The sequence below is a fragment of the Chiloscyllium plagiosum genome, unplaced genomic scaffold (assembly GCF_037043375.1).
Source record: "Chiloscyllium plagiosum isolate Xiang-an unplaced genomic scaffold, Cpla_swu_hap1 HiC_scaffold_24, whole genome shotgun sequence".
Lineage (NCBI taxonomy): Eukaryota > Metazoa > Chordata > Chondrichthyes > Orectolobiformes > Hemiscylliidae > Chiloscyllium > Chiloscyllium plagiosum.
In genome coordinates, this window is record NW_028270162.1 from 43,887,879 (window position 1) to 43,904,963 (window position 17,085).

The following is a 17,085-nucleotide window of genomic DNA, read 5'->3' on the forward strand; positions in this document are numbered from 1 at the left end:
TGGTACCATCCTCACTTCTATCACACGTTCAGACTCCACCCTTGACTGAAGAAGGCAGCTACAGAATGTCATTCTGGGTGCACGGTGGCCTTTTAAAGAAGGTACAGATGCTAAGGGTGCTGGTCTTCCACTTAATTTCCATTGAGTGGCATGTTTCCAGGAACAGTGCATAGGAAAATGGCTCTGGAATCAGACATGAGAGATGCTATAGGAGTGAGGAGCACAGTTAATGAGGTAAGTTTGATAAGATATGGTGAGAAATCTCACTAGGCCTTGTGGAGAGAATGTCTCCAAATTGCAACTTGTACTTAGCCAAAACAAAATGTAAGATTCGGCCTTCGTACTCTTTGTTTCAGTGTTCTGAATATCAACCAAACAGATACACAAAGCACCTTCTCCTTATGGAAATTTTACTTCTGCTATACTCTGTGCAGGTGCTGAGGATAGTTGTGCCAGTGTTTTCCAGTGTACATGTTATGTTGTTATTCCTGGAGTCTGGATGGTCCAGGTTGTTGATTAGTGAGAGTACAAGTGCCTCAAATAAAACATTGATACTTGACCCAGAAATGCTGTCTTCTAACGCTATATTGGAAAGGGTAACTATGGGAAGAACTTAATGGAGCCCTCCAGACCTGGTATCATGGCAGTGGGAAAGGGAGTATTGTTGGAATCTTATTAAGTCAATTACACTTATTAAAGAGTCACTTCAAGTCAATTATCTCTCAACCCTTCAGAGTATAATGATGGATCAGGGACTTTATGGGGCTTACTCAAGTCTTGTCTACAAGAGGGTCCCTGCTGATGCCCTCACCATTAAGAAGCAGGGTGGGGATCACTGAGATCCATTCCCTGCCCCTTCACCATCACTGGCAACATCTTCACTGTGAACTCCATTCTAGTACATTCACCTATCTCCAGGGATTCAGTGATGAACTTTGGTCAAACCTGCTGCTGAAACCTGGGCGTCACCATTTCCAGTGGCACTGATGGCAAAGACGAGTTGCCAGGCTGGGTCTTGGAGGTTAGAGTCACAACCTGATTGGGGCCTTGACCGAGTGGGGATCCTGGCAGTGGCCAGGTTGGTGTCTGATTGTGCTTGAATATTGTTGGTCTTCCCAGTGAGAAGCAACATGTGGCTCCAACTGGAAGGGAGGCCCCGAGACTCAGAGTAAATTCCTCCAAGTAGTATATTTTGCAGCAGCGTCAATCTTCAAAAAATTCTCAAAATGCTTCAAGTTAAACAGACTAACTGTCTTGCAGTTAAATTTCCTTGTGGAAACTCAGATGGAGTGACACTGGGTGAATGTGATGGCATCACATAACAGGTGCTGAAATGAAATGGGCACTGACATCATCAAACAGGAGAGGGGTTAAGTGTTCAAATATAATTGAGAAGGCACATTGGACTCAGCATCAAAAAGCCTCAAGAGTTATGCTAATTAGCTATAGAATTGTTTTTGAAGTATAATTCCATGAAGCATACAGTGGTAAAAATGATGGCATAAGGTAGACTGTGTTGAAAATGATGTTTATAATTGTCATGAAACAGGATTCATTCAATGCCAGTTTGAACTGGAATTACAATGGGCAATTTTCACTCTTTGGACAGGATAGTGGGGGTGAACAGGTAACCCAGCCATAAAAGAAGACATTTGTTAGAATTCTTTTTCATTTTCATTTTCATTTTCGTTCCCATTGATTTTGATGGAACTGGCGATAGGATAGCTAGGACACTTCTAAAAATGACTCAGACTCCAAATATCAACTCTCTTTCTTTCTCCATGTATGCTGCCAGACCTGCCGAATTTCTCCATCATTCTCTGTGCTTGCTTCAGGATTCCAGCATCTGAAATATTTTGCTTTCATTGGAGGTAGGATAGGTTCTGTAAGAGGTGAGCCATTGACTTTGTGAATTTACCAACCAAGTGGAGAGTGTCCACTCCAAATTATTGCAGGTGTAAAAGCTTAAAACTTCAATTTCTGAAACATTGCTCAATTTTTGCATGTCCTAAAATGAAAAAAAAATTTAAATATTAAAATGATGCAACTATTGAATTAAGTATATGTTTCATACCATTTCCCATTGATTAGGTTCAATGAAACCCACACAAATAATGTGCTCTCTGTTGGAACTAATTAAAGTATAAAAATGAAATGAATGGGGAAAAGAATCAGCCTCCATTTTATGCTGTGCTACCTATGTGGAGATGATTTTGTTTTGAGAAATTTGAAAAAGTGCATTTAGGGAAAGCATGCTAATGGCCAAACCTTTGGATAACACAACATCCTGATGAAAGATGAGTTAGCTGCTACATGCATCTCACATTACGGTACAATTTTAAATTCTAGATTGCATGATTTTTGAAAACATGACTGCGCCATTTGCATGGTGAAGAAAGACTAGCTTGTAATTAAAGATTTACAACTCAAAACATCCAACTCCAGTTTTATTATCTGTGGTGTACTGTTGAAGTATATTTATTTTTGTTGTGCAGGCAAATCTGGCCCAGAGACAGTTATCAGATGAATTGTTGCTTTGTTTTGCTTCGCTGATGTTTGTTGAGGGATAAATCTTCATCCGGAAAGTGGAGGGATTGCCATCTGCAAGAAATCACTTTGATAGGGTGGCACTTCCTCAGTCCTGCACTGACATGCTCATGAAAATGCCAATAATAAGCCTTCATTATGTGTTTAAGTCTATTGCACAATCCACAATTTAATTCAGTCTAATCCAAACCTTCAGATGTAGAAAGTAAATTGCTGTCCCTAAGCCAGGGAAAGAAATCTCTTATTAAATGTGAGAACCTCTTCTTCTAAAATATTCTTCTTTATCTTTCAAACAAAGGGTTTTACTCAAAATCTCTGGCACCACACCTCCAGTGTGTGATATCTAAAACATATTCAAACATTCACTTGAAGTTAGCAGAATGAAAACCGAAAGAACCCTCATAAAAAATAGTAAATGTTCAATTGTGAGGCAGCTGTCTGTGTTGACCAAATATTCCCCTTGGCTGCTTCCTGTCGATAATTAGCACTTTAAATAATAACCTCTTTGGTGATTTGTGCCATTTGAGAACCTTTTATAAAGTCATTGTTTCACCAGTGATTAGAAAAGTAAATCAGTCAATTTATTGTTATGACACACCTCTGTGGACTTCATGAGGTTCTGGGCCAGAGATAGCGACATGTCACTGTGCCACAAGACCTTTTTTTCAGGCTTTTAAAAATTCATTCATGGGATGTTGAAGTTGTTCGTTTGGCCAGCGTTTATTGCCTGTCTTTAGTTTGACTCTGTTGTGGTGGTGAGCTACCTTCTTGAGTTGCTGCAGTTCAAATGCTGCAGGTAGACCCACAATGCCATTAAAGAGGGAATTCCTGGATTTTAGCCCTATAACACTGAAGAAGCAGCAATATATTTCCAAGCTAGGATATTGGTAGTGGGGCTTTCTTGGGGATGGTCATTGCCTGACAGTTTTTTTCTTGGGGATGGTCATTGCCTGACAGTTTGGTGAATATGTGAATGTCCTAGCCATTTGCCCATCCAAGTCTGGATATTGTCCAGGTTGTGCTGCATTTGGAAATGGGCTGCTTCAGTATCTGAGGAGTTGTGAATGGTGATGAACATTGTTCAATCATCAGTGATCATCCTGACTTCTGTCCCTGCGCTTGTGAATTAAAGAGGAGAAAGTGAGGACTGCAGATATTGGCAATCAGAGTCAAAAAGTGCGGTGCTGGAAAAGCACAGCCGGTCAGGCAGCATCCGAGGAGCAGGAGAGTTGACGTTTCAAGCATAAGCTCTTCATCAGGAATGGGGGGCGGATGGGGTGGTGTGGTGGTGAGCAAGGGGACTGAGAGATAAATGGGAGGGAGTGGTGCTGGGAGAAGGTAGCTAGGAAGGCGATAGATAGATGAAGGGTGGGGATGATGATGATAGGTCAGAGCAGAGGATAGAGCGGATAGGTAGGAAGGAAGATGGACAGATAGGACAGTTCAAGAGGGCAATGCCATGTTGGAGGGGTGGATCCGGGATAAGGTGGGGAGAGGGGAGATGAGGTGCTTGTCCTTGGTGGAATGGGAGGGGGAGTTGAAGTGGTCGGCCACTCCGCCAAGGACATGCAGGTCCTGGGCGTCCTCCACTGCCAAATCCTAGCCATCCAATGACTGGAGGAAGAACACCTCTTCATCCACCGTGGGACCCTCCAACCACAAAGAATCAATGTTCATTTCACCAGTTTCCTCATCTCCTCTCTGCCCACGTTATCCCAGATCCAACTCAGCACTGACCTCTTGAACTGACCTACCTGTCCATCTTCCTTCCCACCTATCTGCTCCACCCTCCAGTCTGACCTATCACCATCACCTCCACCTCTATCTATCCATTGCATTCCCAGCTACCTTCCCCCCAGGCCCACCCCCTCCCATTTATCTCTCAGTCCCCTTGGGGACCTTCCGCACCACCCCCCACATTCTTGATGACGGTCTTATGCTCAAAATGTCAACTCTCCTGCTCCTCAGATGCTGCCTGACTGGCTGTGCTTTTCCAGCACCACACTTTTTGACTTGTGAATTAAATGTTGGCCCATATTAAAGAATTCTAACAAATGTCTTTGAATTATGACTCTGGACTTCACAGCACCTCATGGTATCAGGTTAAACATGGACAATAAAACCACAATCTGATTGCCACCTAGCAGCAGCCCGCTCCCTAGCTAATGAGTCAATACTCCTATGTATTGAACATTAATTGGAAGAACCACTGAGGATAGCAAGGATGCAGGATGTATTCAAGATGGGGGACTTCAACATTTATCACCAAAACTGGCTTAGCAACTCCACTGCGGACTGAATTGGTTGAAAATCCTAAGGTATTTAATTGCTAGGTAAAGTGCAAATTCAGTACAAATGAATCAAAAGGGGGAGAACTTACTTGACCTCAACACTAGCAGTCTGCTGACTGTAAATGCACCTGTCATGACAGGTCAATTAGAGTGACCACCACACCAACCTTGGAGAAAGAAAGTACTGTATTCACTTTGAGGATATCCTCCATCATATTTTGTGGCACTACCATCGTATACTATATGGGATAGATTTTGAACAAATCAAGCAGCTTAAAACTGGCATGCTGTCAACTGAAGTAGAATTGTATTGGAACACAATCCGCACAATCACAATCAGCTCATATATCCCTATTCTACCAGTACCATCAAGCCCGGGGATAAACCCAGGTTCAATTAAAGGCTCAGGAAACCATGCCAATGCCTACCACATAGCCTAAAAATGAGGTGTCCATCTAATGAAGCTACAATACAGGATTACTTGCATGCCAAACAGCATAAGAACCAAGTGATAGACAGAGCTCGGCAATCCTACAATCAAATCAGATTTAAGCTCTGCAGTCCTTCCATATTGTATGGAGGATGAACAACTCACTGGAAGAAGAAACTCCACAAATATCCCATCCTCAATGATAGGGTAGCTCAGCACATTGACAAAGAAGGCAAATGGTCTGTTCACTTTTGTCGCAAGAGAATTCAAGCGCAGGAGCAAGGATGTCTTGTACAGGGCATTGGTGAGACCACATGTAGAGCGTTGCGTGCAATTTTAGATGCTTTCTCGGTGCAAGAATGATTTGGCTATGAACGGAGTGCAATGAAGGTTGACCAGACTGATTCCTGGGATGGCAGGACTGATATATGAAGAGAGACTGGATCAGTTAAAATTATATTAACTGGAGTGTATAAGAATGAGAGAAGGGATCTCATAGAAACCTATAAAATTCTTACAGAACTATACATGGTAAACATAGGAAGGATGTTCCTGATGACTGGAGAGTCCAGAACCAAGGGTCACAGTTTGAGAATATGAGGTATGCCATTTAGAATAGAGATGAGAGAAATGTTTTCACCCAGAGAGTGGTCAGCCTGTAGAATCTCTGTCACTGAAGGTGGTTTAGGCCCAAACATGAATGTTTTCAAGAAGGACACAGATATCGTTCTTCATGCTAAAGGGATCAAAGGGTATGAGCAAAAACTGGATCAGGTTACTGAGGTGGATGTTCAGCTGTGATCATACTGATTGGCAGAGCATGCGCAAAGGGCCAAGTGGCCTATTTTCTATGTTTCTCTAAGGCTGACATATTTGAAACAATCTTCAGCCAGATTGCCAAGTAAATGATTCATCTCAGCCTCCTCCAGAGGTCGCCAGGATCACAGAAGCTGGTCTTTAACCAATTTGATTCACTCCATGTGTTATCAGGAAATGGCCCAAGGCACTGGATATTACAAAGGTTATAGACCCCGACAAAATTCTGGCAATAGCACACAGGACTTGGGGTACAGGACTTGGCATGTCCCAGCCAAGCTGTTCCAATACAGTGACAACACTGACATCTATGTGGCAATGTAAAACATTGCCCAGGGATATCCTCTGCACAAAAAGCAGACCATATCCATCACAGCTAATTATCACCCATCAGTTTACTCTCAATCACTAGTAAAATGTTGGAAGGGGCTATCAATAACACTATTGGATAGCAATAACCTGTTCACTGATGCTGAGTTTCATTTTCGATAGGCAAGCTTAGCTCCAGGCCTCATCAAAGCCTGGGTTCAAACACGGGCAAGAGAGCTGAATTCCAGAGGTGAGATGAAAACAACTGCCCTTGACGTCATGTCCTTAAGGCATCATGGTGCTCAAGCAAAATGAGAGTAAATGGGAATCTGGGAAAAATGTTCCGATGTAGACAGACATGGACGAAATCCAGGTCTGGGCTGACAAGTCACACAGATGCCAAGCAATGACCAGCTCCAAAAAGGAAGGATCTAACCATTGTACCTTGACATTCTATGGCATTACCATCACTAAATTCCCCACTATCAAAATCCTGGGGTTTATCATTGACCAGAAACTGAACGGATAAAAGGCTTTTACTCAAAATGTCGATTTCCCTGTTCCTCGGATGCTGTCTGACCTACTGTGCTTTTCCAGCACTACTATAATCTTGACTCTAATCTCCAGCATCCGCAGTATCCACTTCCGCCGAGAAATTGAACTGGAAATACAGTGGCTACAAAAGCAGGGCAGAGGCTGGGAATTCTGCAGTGAGTAACTCACGTTCTGAATCCTCAAAGCTTGTCCACCATCTACAAGGTAAAAGACAGGAGTGTGATGGAATATTCCCCACTTGCCTTGTTGAGTGCAACTCCAACAACACTTCAGAAACTTAACACCAGGTGGATCCATTGTCCTGCTGGATTGGTACCGTATCCACAAACATACACTCCTTCCTTCATCAATGCACTGCAGCAGCAGTATGAATCATCTGCATTAATCTGCATCAAGAAAAGATGCAGAATTTCATCAACACTCCTTAGCATGTTCAAATATGCAACCTCTCCAATCTAGACATATGGAAGTACCACCACTTGTAAGTTCTCCTCCTAACCACACAGCATCTTGTCTTGGAGATATATCACCATACCGTCACTGCCTCCCCAGTGTAAGTCATCGAACGCTGTCCCTAACAGCACTGTGGGTGTACTTACTCCAAATGGACCACAGCATTTCAAGAAGGCAGCTTGTAATCACTTTCTCAAGGGCACGGATAATAAACAAAAGATCAATTAGCCAAATCCCTTGAATGAATTTTTAAAAAGTAACAATAACAGCAACCAGTTTTCTGTGTTATAAGGGATAGCATGAACATTGCTGCACCAGGTAAAACCCCCTGCTGGAGGCAAAGCCCTCACAAACATTTGTCTGGGATCAAATTCACAGCTAGAAATCTAGAACCTGTAATTATTTGCTTTAATAGGTAAAACAACATATGAACAAACAATACCTTGTTGAGAAACACATTGGTGGGAGCTCCAACACCAAAAGCTATCTGCTCTCGTTGTTAAGTTGGGATGCTGTCACTGTTTTTGCAATTGAATAGGAAGTGCAAGAGCAGTCCTAACAATTATAAATTCCCTCTGTCTCCTGCCACCCAGGCTAAGGAAGGAGATAAAGCATCCTCTTGGAACTTAGAGATATGTCTATTAATTCTGCTATACTGTGCGACTACCTTACTGCCTATCAAGGATGAACTTCAATGATCAGATCTGCAGTGGGATAGTATATAATAAAGTATAGTAAAGCAAATGCTGTTGCATGGCAGAGGGAGGTGAGTTGGTTTTAAAGTGGGGTAAGGGTCGATGCAATTGCAGAAGTTACTTAGAAGGGAAATCAAAAAAACTGTGGATTCTGAGGAAGGATTATTAGACCTGAAATGTTAACTCTGATTTCTCTCTACCAATGCTGGCAGATCTGCTGAGCTTTTCCAGCAATTTCTGTTCTTGTTTATTATTTAGAAGGGAGTTTGAAAGCTTTTATCTCTGAGTTATTATAGAATTCTTAATGAACATTTGTAAACTTGAAGACAGTTCGCTACCATAAAAGCTTGATGACTCAACTAATTTGACCCCCTCAGGTACCATGGTTGCATTATTAAGTAAAGCCACTGCAATGTTGGGGACACCTTAGTTAAAAGAGTAAATAGATACCAAATAAAATCTATTTTAAAAAAATTGAATGCTACGTGCTAAAATATACTGCTCAAACTGCTGACAAACTTGAATATTGTTGCTTTCAGAACTTGGCACCTGCAATAATAGTATTTTTATTGTTTTCTGTTATCTTGCTTTCATATATAAATAAATGAAATGGAGCTGCAATAAAAATTTAGAATATATTAGAAAATCTACATTAAAATGAAATAATGACAACTTTGAAAGCGGGAAGTCTTACTTGTCACACATATATTTGCTTAAAAAAAAACTGCTGGATAATTTATCTTTTCAACAACATCATAAAAGATGACACATAATTCTTTGCTATGTTTTGATGTTTAGAGAAACAAAAATCGACTATAGTTCCCTTCTTCAAAATAATTGCTTCTCTCATCCTTAGCAAAGGAAGAACAGACTTTACAAACAGCAAATTCTGTGACTGGCTAACTTTACAATCAGTAAAAGTGGATAGATGAACCTATGCATTGGCGTATTCTGCCCATCTCTCTGCCACTTCATAGCTGACATTTGGGGACAATGCTCTGAAGGCCACAAATTTCACAGAGGAGTAAAATTCGCCATTTGACAACATTGCTGAAGGTTTTCTTTAAAAGACAGAAAATACTCTTGTACACCAAATTCTATTTTTCTGTCAATTTTGTAACTCTTGTTTGCATTTATTGTATTTTCTGCATTTATTCTAGGACTGTATCTCTGGCTGGGCCAGCGATTATTACCCATCCCAAATTATCCTTGGGAATATGGTGACAAACTGCCTCTCGAATCTCTGCAATCCAAGTGGTAAGTGTGCAGTTGGGGAGAAAGCTCTAGGATTTAGACAGTGAGGAAAGACAATATAGTTACAAGTCAGGAAGGTGTATGACTTGGAGGTGGTGGTGTTTCTATACATTTCCTACTCTTGCATTTCTAATTGGAAGCAATTTCAGATTTGGAAGGTGCTATCAAATGAGACTTATCAAGATTTTGTAATGAATCTTTTTATGTGGAAAACATGTAGCCACAGTGTGTGTCAGTGGTGGAAGTAGTGAATATTTCAGATTGTAGGTGAGGTGCTGATAAAGCAGGCTGTTTTGGCCTGAACAGTGTTGAGCTTTCTGAGTGTTGTTGGAAATGCACTCATCCAGGAAAGTGCAATATAGTTTTGGACTTTCATGACTTGTGTTTTGTAAGTTTTGGACTGGCATTGGAGAGTCAGGAGGTGAGATACATAGCAAAGAATTTTCAGCCTCTGACATGTTATTGTAGCCACAGTATTTATATGGCCTGGCCAGTTCAACGGTAACTCCGAGGATATTCATAGTGCAGAATTCAGCCCTGTGATGCCACAGAATGACAAGATTCTTTCTGGTAACAGATGACTATTGTCTGATATTTGTGTGGCTCAAATGTTACTTACCACTTACCTATCCAGCTCACTATTTTGTCCAGGTCTTGCTGCAAGGTACGGACTACTTTGGTATCTGCAAAGTAATAAAGGAAACTGAATACTAGGTAATTATCAAAAAAGAAAATCCCCACTTCTGCTTTTGTACTAGAGGGAAGACCATTGATGCAGCAAATGAGATGTTTGGACTTAGGATCCTACCTGAGGATTTTTTGTTGATCAGGAAATGGGACAGAGAGTATTGTCCTCAACAATTGTGCCTTAAACCTGTGGAGAACAACTCCTTATTTCTCTTGACTGCAATTTGCTCGGGTAACACTGGATCAAAAGCTACCTTGATGTCAGATGCTGTCATTACGCCTCCATAAGCCCCGAAATTTACATTAGGTATGTAGAATTGCACTTTCATTTCCCAGCGGGCTAATGCAGCTGTTAGAGGTGACCTCTGACTAACCTTTCATGGGACAAAAGAGTTTTGCCAAGTCAAATCATATTGTGCAATCTGATCTAAATGTAACCCTTAACCAATATAACAGAAGACTTAGTAATTTGTTACCTGATTGTTGTTCATGGATGCTTGCTACGCACAAATTAGCTGTTGTCTTTCATACTTTACAATGGTGAATACAATTCAAGATTATTTCACAGAACCACAGAAGTGTTACAATACGGAAGGAGGCCATTCAGCCCACCGTCCTTGCTCTGGTTCGTTAAATGAGCATCGTTGCCTGGCACCAATCTTTCACTTTTTCCCCATACCTTGCATATCATTTTTATCCAACTAATCATCCAAAACCCTCTTTAATGCATCTGTTGATTGTGTCTCCACCACATTTCCAGGCTGTCCATTCCATACCCAAACTTCTCACTGAATGTAACAACTCTTTTTTTCTCACTTCACTCTTGCTTCTTTTGCAAAACACTTTAAACCTATGCCCTCACATCCAGAGTAGAGGAATTGCCCAGAGGAACATTCAATTTCCCAGGCAATTTCTTTGGAGTCTGCTACAATGGGGATTCCATAAGGTCCACATGTACACTTCTGATCTTGCTGGGGTTGGACAGTTTGAGCTATAGGGAGAAGCCGAATAGGTTTGGCCTTTTTTCCCCAGAGCATTGGAGGCTGAGGGGTGACCTTATGGAGATTTATAAAATCATGAAGGATGTGGATAAGGTGAATAACTTCCAGGGTAGGGGAGTCCAAAATTGGAGGGCATAGGTTAAAGGTAAGAGGGGAAAGATTTAAGAGGGACCTGACGGGAAACTTTTAAACACAGTGAATTGTGCGTGTATGGAACGAGCTGCCAGAGGAAGTGGTGGAGGCAGGTTCAATAGCAACTTTTAAAAGGCATCTGGATGGGTACATGAACAGGAAATATTTAGAGGGATATGGACCAAATGTTGGCAATTGAGACTAGGTCAGTTTAGGAAACCTGGTCGGCGTGAATGAATTAGACCGAGGGGACTGTTTCCGTGCTGTATAAATCTATGACTCTATGTTGTAAACCACTCGGAGGAAGCACTACGGGTGACAAAGGCACAGAATGTAGACTGGGTGGGTGACAGTCAACTAAAAATGAGATATCAGCTTGGTGAAGCTAATTGAGTGCCCAACAGCAAAAGCATTCATGTCAATATCACCGTTAATGAAGAAAGTCTGCTTTTCTTACTTTGTCTGGCCTACGTGTGCTCTGAAATGAAAAGCTTGTTGTTTGTAACAAACCACTATAGCAATGCTTAATACCGACAAGATTCTTGAAGACAAAGGCAAAAACTCTCAATGACGTCGAGGTGCTGTGATGAACGAAGTATAGTTTCTGTAGACAGGTGAGAGTGTCATCCCTCAGACAGCTTACATTTCATGCCATGCAACTGCTCAAGCCTGAACTATGTCACCTATATGCATATTTATAGTGAGGAAAAAGGCAAATACGTCACCATTGCACACTTGTACCAATATCATTGTGCACTAAGTTAGTTCTGTCAAACCACACATTTGTTTGATTAGCAACCATTATCTCCCATCTGACCACATCATTTCTTGTGGCTGAAATTTTCTCTTGGAAAATAACCATTTGAAAATTTTACAGTACAGCTCACGTGAAGTAGTAAATATGATCAATCTAGTGAAGAACATAAACATGACTGACAAGAGACAAATAAGATGGCAAGATGCCTATCAATTAATGTGCCTTAGACTTGCTGTAAGTCTCAGACTCCCTGTTGTGCACTGCTTTCGATCTCCCTCTGCAATACTAAACTACAATAGCTGAAGAAGCTATTCAGATCACTGATTTCTGGCTTCTATTTAGAAAATGTGTACTCGCTGAATTGCAAGTGATTTCTCCAACAATATCCTTAGTGTACATTTCCCTGAAATGTGGAATCCAAGCGTGCCATTGATATAAGGTAAAGCAGCCCTGTAGCCTCGACAATTGTGGAAAGTGGCTTCCAAGTCAAATGGTCAGGGCTGTGAGTTGCTGAACCTTCCTGGCACCTGCATCTGATGGTAATTGGAAAAGTCTTTGATCATTCTTCCAGTAGCCTCTAAGTGGAGCACTTCGCATTAGTAAGAAGAAAAGAAAGTACATATCTCTCAAACATGTCCCAGAGTTCCAGATACTTGAAGTATCTTCAGTGTTGCTGTGTAGGTGAACACAGCAACATTTTCTTTCACACAGCTCGGTCTCTCAAACAGCAGTTTTAGGAATGATCAATTAATGTGGTTCTAGGGTAATAGTTGAGGAAGGCATATTGGCCAGTGCACCAACAGAACTTCCTGCCTTTCCTAAAAAAGAATGTCAGGACATTATTGTTCAATGGAACAGAGATTAGGGAGTGTGTGCCTGCTGCAGTGCAGCACTTCCTCAGCACTGTCCCAAATTATAAGCTCTAGGCTATGTGTTGAAAGCCCAGAGTTTGATCGAACCTTTTTGGGTAATAAAGCCACTTAGCTTGAGATGACTTTTAAAGAGACATCTTAGTGAGAACTATGAGGGCAAAGGGAGGAAATTTAATATTAGGCCATTTCCATACTTTTCTTCTCTAATAGAAAATTCTCCCTCCTCCAACCTTCCCCCCCAGAACCATCTTCGCCATTTTCCAGGGTACAAACCTCTAGGTCAGAAGCCTCTCCAACAGAATGGGTGAACATTCATTTTTTGGTGCACTATTCCAAACAGTGAAGATTACCAAGCTATTTGACCGCAAACAATTATTCTTGTCCCATTATCCACATGTTCATGTGTGTTTCATTCAGTGCAAACAGAGGGATCTTGGCTATCCTAGTGCATGAAACACAGAAGGTTAGCTTGTAGGTACAGTAAGTTACACGATAATAGAATGTTATTGTTTATTTCAATTGAATACAATAATAATGAGTTTAAGTTTCAGTTTTGCCAGGCACCAAGAACACTTCTGAAGTGCTGTGCATAGGGCTGGCCACCTTTTTCAAGAAAGGATCTGGATGTATTATAAACCGTTGGGAGAAGGTTTAGCAGATTAACTCCTGGGATTAGAGTGTTGTTTTTATGAGAAAATAGTGGCCAAGCTAAGTTTATATTCTTTCGAGTTTGGAAGAGTGAGAGACATTTTGATCCAAGGCATTTTGACAGAGTAGATTGGGAGAGGATTCTGCTTTTATGGGGGAATCCAGGATTAGAGTTCACAATTTGATAATCAATATGTCACCCACTTTAAACGAGATAGGGCAAAACATTTTTTTCTCAGAAGGTTTGGAGTTTTTGGAACTGTCTTCCTGAAAGGACAGTGGAAGCAAAGTCCTCGGATATTTTTAAGGCAGAGTTCGATAAATTCTTGGAAAGGAATGGAGTGAATTGTCATTAGGGATAGAGAGAGTGTGGATTTGATCAGGTCAGCATCAATCTTATTGAATCGTGTGGCTGGCTAGAGAGTCTGAATGATGTTACTCCTGCTTCTAACTCTTATGCTTGTATGTGCAAACTTTTGAAAGTGGGAATGGAAACCTTTGATTCATTGTGTTCCCTTTTCAAAGCCCAAATATGTTAAGGTTAATTGTGGCCCTCCAACTATTTCCTTAGTTTAGCTCACTCATCATGAGGTGGAAATTTTTGATTTATTTGACTTACATGGAGAGTTAGAAGGAATGAGAAAAGAATTAACATTGATTGGAAAATGTTGCCAGGATTTAAATGTCTTGAGATATTAAAGATTGTTTAATTGATATGTTATGGGCAATATGGCAAACTTGAACCCAGCCTTTAGATCCTTAGATCAATGAAGGACATAACACAAGTCTATTCAGCTTGGCAGAAAATACAGCATGACATCGAATGCCAAAATAAAATCGCTGAACTCCCAAGGGCACCCAAGATTACATGAGGCAGTTGTAGCGACACAAGGTCAAAATAAATACAGTTGAAAAATCATTCCTTATGGCTTAATTGAGGAACATCCTAATGTCATCTTATTGTGCTATCCAGCTGGGTTTTTTTTTTCAAATATACTGCTGCCTTATCTGAAGGTTTATTCCACATTTTGCTCACTTCTTTGTGAAGAAATATTTCATGATGTCTGTCTCATAAGTATTCTTCTCTGGCGGAAACCCTTACCTTTGAGATCTAATCCTACATTCCAATTTAAAATAGTGCTTTGGCTTAACGTTTTCTAACAAGCCTTTAACAATCTCAAATACCTCAGTACGATTGCCACTCAGTCACCTCCATTTCAGGCTGAAAAGTATTAATGTCTCCAGTCTTTTTGTGGAAACTTGACTCTGGAGCTCTTGTCTGCTCTGCCTCTAGCGATTCTCATGAAGTGTTTCAAGATTGAAACATTAATCTTTGTCCTTACTCTGCAAATATTCTTTGACTTATGCCTGCTTCCAGCATTATCTAAACTGATTCCTGTGCTTGAACGTCTCTCTTCTTCTTTGGAACTACAACTGGCACATTGTTTTAAATGCAGTCTAACTAGAGTTCTATAAAGTTCCATATATTTGTTCTGATTCATTCAGTTGTGTACCTCAGTCTCAGATTGTTTTTGCTGCATTACTGCTCTCCAGTTTCTATACAAGTTTAGCCTCCAATCTATAAAGTTTCCTCTTTCAAATTCATCTCATGTTAGTTTAATACAATTTACAAAATCTGCGCATTATCTATTATCAATTTGTCCTCCTACGCGTAGCTTTTTACACCTTTTCTACATTATATTTCATCTGCCAGAAATCCAGCACAACAATTGTTATTATTGAATGCGATATAAATTATATACACTAAGGCTTGAACCACCCAATCTGATTTCAATGAAAGTGCTTGACGTTTACTAAAACCCAACTGCCATTTGAGAACTGCACCAAATTTTCCACACTTTAAATTCTTGATTTGTCTGTCAGCTCGCTGTGAGTTAACCCATCTAATTGAGCATAAGGATGTAATCATGCAAATAAATCAGCTTAATAGGAAATGAACCATTTGACCTTTAAAGAGTCTGATTTTTAAGTACACTACATTACATACTTAAAGTCAATGTAACTGTTTTGTTAGCCTTCACTGTGAGTGAAACACATTGATAATGAATTCCAATAAATCACACTATGCCAATTCCTGGCTGAAATGATATTAATTTGTGACGAAGCATTGCTGTTACGGTAGGAAGGTATTAATCCTGAATTCAAATGGGCCCAATAGTATAGTATTACCTAATGTAGATTAAGATTCAATTTCAATACAGCATTTTCAAGGTGTTAATCTTAAACATACTGAGCTTTCACATACAGATATATTTTAAATGTCTTCAATGTATTTTGACAATGTGATTTAATCTTTGCCACTTGGCCCAACAGATCATTTCTCGTCTTTAAACTTTACCTGCATCTTTTCCCATCTTATTTCATACAGCTTTATGAATATTTCCTTTCCCTTGCTTTCTCCCCAGTGTGCATCTTCTTAAGCACATCTTTCCTATTAACCTTGATTACCCCTTGTGGTAGTGAGCTTCGCATTCTAATGACTCTCTGCAGAAAATAAGTTTCTCCTGAATTCCTGATTGGATTAACAGGTACTCACAGACTGCCTTATGCTTATGGTAACTCCTTTTGGACTCCTCATATGTGTAATCTGTCAATGGGATGAGAATAATTTGCCACAATTCCTCCTTCTATCCAAAGATATGATGGTTAGGTGGATTGCCTGATGAAGGGCTTTTGCCCGAAATGTCGATTCTCCTGCTCCTTGGATGTTACCTGGTCTGCTGTGCTTTTTCAGCACCATACTCTTGACTCTAGTCTCCAGCATCGGCAGTACTCACTTTTGTCCGGTTAGATGGATTGGCCAAGCTAAATTGCCCATAATATGCAGGTTGGGTGGGTTAGCCATGGGGAATGCAGGATTATGGGGATATGGTAGGGGGGTGGGTCTGGTTGGGATGTTCTTCAGAGGGTCAGCGGGACTTGATGGGCCTATTGGCCTGCTTCCACACAGTAGGGATTCTATCATCTATTCTCAGTGATGGCATGAGCATTTGAACAGAGCAGCATTGACAGGATTGAGCTCTCCTGGACTATGTTCTTAGCTGACCAACACTTGAGTCAAGACCCACGTATGAGTAGTAACCTGCAGAAAGTACGGCAGAATGAATGAAATTGTACACGAGCAAGGAGTTAATATATCAGCGAGGAAAGGTGAGAGCAAAAAAAATGGCAAGACAAGATATTTGTGAGGATATCCCACTGTGCTCTTCAGGTGGATTACTACTTTACCACATCCATCACTTCGACACATCAAATAAACAGGTCAAGAGAAACAGATATGCTCCCAGTGCTGTCAGGCATAGAGACAAAGCCTGCTTCCAAACTGATAAAATTATTACAGCCTTCCTAATGTTTTGATTCATTGGTTGTTCTTTGCAAGTCAGTTGAGAAATCTACTAACTTATTGGCTCCCAGATTTTTATTTTGAGCTTTAATTACTTTGACACTGCTCTCAGAACAGTTCTGAGTTAGTGTGACCATGATTTAATAATCTGTACTATGTTCAGTGACCTAAATTAACAGTTCCTGAGGCGTTGTGCTGGCTCGTAGCTATGCTTCAAAAGAAAAAGCCAAAGTGACTTAAGCAGTGTCATTATCTTATTGTCATGATCATTATC